The 2,393-nt window shown below is 39.7% G+C and overlaps 1 protein-coding gene across 1 annotated transcript in view; it reads right to left on the minus strand.

Moving 5' to 3' along the window:
* Nucleotides 1–439, minus strand: part of LOC102758180 (myosin-1) — a 25,289-nt gene extending 24,850 nt beyond the window's left edge. Inside the window, 2 exon segments of the mRNA XM_015562540.1 lie at nt 110–140; nt 400–439. The gene's annotated coding sequence lies outside the window, so the exon portion shown is untranslated.
* Nucleotides 440–2,393: the final 1,954 nt, after the last annotated feature.

Consider the following 2,393-nt stretch of genomic DNA (forward strand, 5'->3'; position numbering starts at 1 on the left):
CCATCCATGGAATTGAAATGCTTTTATTTGTTAACCCCTGAGCACTCTCCAAACCACTGCAGAAGGTTTCTTGCACCCTTGCGGAATGAGAAAAAAATCAGTCTCTTACCTTAGAGCTGCAATCTGGAAGTGGATCAGAACTGCAAGAAAAAAGACAAATTTATTCTGCATTACATTCTAACAATTCCCAATTATAGCCTGCATGATTCTTAAGACGGGACCAGAAAATGACTGGGGCCACTAAAACGTCTAATTAAAATTGCTCCGGAGTACGTTGGTGCCTCACTGGCAGGGCTGCCAGGGGCAGTGGGAGCCAGGATATGTGGCCTGGCATGTGTGAGGGCAGCCAGGCATCCCTTACCGTCCTTCGCACAGAGCCCTGTCCTCCCACACACTTACCTTGAAGCTTTATGAGGAAAGACGAGGCATACTCATTCCAAGGGCACTTTTATAGCTTTATGAGGAAAGACAAGCCATACTCATTCCAAGGATTCTGTTATAGGATCAAATATGGAAAACAACGTAGCCTCCTCCTCTTTCTTAAAACATGTTTGGCAAAACATGTTTTTGGCAATGAAGGTCTCCAAACATAATTCCCTTCATATTAAAGATGTTTGGATATAATTAGAAATATTTCCTCTCTCATTGGGTTAAGTATATGAATCAATCTCCTATAAATAATTTGAGTTGTTGGCAACCAGAAAGTGAGGTGCTGTTTCAGAGGCGCTATGTTCTGCAATCCCTGGGCTTTTTTGCCTGCTGCTCTTCTGTTTCACTGTGTCAACTGTGGGAAGTCTTGTCAACTGCCTGCACAATTGCAGATACTACACCAGGGAAGGACGATTCTGCTTTTTACCAGAGAATTGTGAAAAGATCCTTAGTTCCTTCCAAGAATGCATGATATTTTTTATTGGTTTTGCCTGGAAATTTAATTTTAAAATTTGCTTCATGAAGAGCAGCCAAAGAGAGCTTCATTTGTTTTCCCGGGCCAGTTGTCTCGGATTCATTGTCACACTATACCACTCCCACTTCAAACTTGCTCCAAAACTGGATTATCTCTCTGAGCTGAGATGTCCTGCTTCTCTCGTTTTTGTTTGTTTGCTTTTAATGCAAGTTGCTTGTGAAATCCTGTTTCCTCTCTGAAACTCAACATAAGAAAAAGAGGGCTTTTCTCTGTCTATAAATCAGCAACTGTGACTTCTCTTCCATCAACTACCCATGGTATATATTTCACATTTTGCTTACAAACAATATCTAAACATTGTTTTCTATTCTAATTTTTAATTTTAAAAAATATTTGTGCTGTTATCTCTGTGACCTGCATCTCTTTATGTCAGCATTGTCTCTCTGGAACTGACATCAAATTTGCTTAACATTCCCTGTTTTGCTATCATTCCTGTAGTATTATTGTGCTTGTATTTCTATCGATTTAGTAGACAGAGGTTGCCTTATGAAAGCAGATGCCTGGAGATACTGGTTGTAATGGTCACATGATAGTATTAGTGTAAGAGACCATCTAATTCATATCACTCATCTTACTAATTATGCAACTGAAATCCAAAGAATAGAAGAGAATTTTCACAAATCCCACAGTATTCTAGATGCTGGTCACCTGATGCAATGCAGTGTGATTGCTGTAACACTCTTCTACCTGGGGTGGATTAAAGCCACCGGGGGAAAGGGTCTTGAAGGAGACATTCTTCTGAGAGGGGCTTCCCTAACCAACTCTTAACCCACTTTGTTACCACAGGTACATCATTTTATTTTCTTACATGTCTGTTTTCTTTATAGGGCATCTGAAAAATATGGGTAATGATTCTCAGGAAGATAAAACATTTTAATAATGCTCTCAGTAGGATTTGATGGGAATTTTAAGAGCCTTTTGACCTGCTCTGGGTAGATTTTTCAAAGAGTAGAATGGAAGACACCACGTTTGGTCATTGTTGCCAGTTATGATGCACATAAACAAGTGAAAGAAGAGCCATTGCAGTGAGAAGGACAATTACACACCCTAAGGCCAGTGCTACCTCTTAAACTGCTCACATCCAATTTGAGTTATTGTCTCACAGTGCCATTTATACCAGTGTACACTTCCTTTCTATTTAGATGGAAAGTTACCTGTTAACTTTTCATTTATGCTGCCAAGGAAGGTTATATGTTTGGCTGTGATCTTAACTGAATCCAATTTAAAAATCAATCCTCCAGGAAAACTCAGAGTAATTAAGAGTGCCACCATTATCTGTTTTTTGCACCAAACTCATACTCATCATTATGTGTGTTGAATCCTATATAATAAAAGCCTAATATGCAAATTGCCCAACCTGTAGAACAACCAGTTGCTATGTCGTGCACTGACCATCAAAGGGCAGACACTCAATGCGGGAGCTGCCTGC

This window comes from Myotis davidii, unplaced genomic scaffold, assembly GCF_000327345.1.
Source record: "Myotis davidii unplaced genomic scaffold, ASM32734v1 scaffold37, whole genome shotgun sequence".
Classification (NCBI taxonomy): Eukaryota; Metazoa; Chordata; class Mammalia; order Chiroptera; family Vespertilionidae; genus Myotis; species Myotis davidii.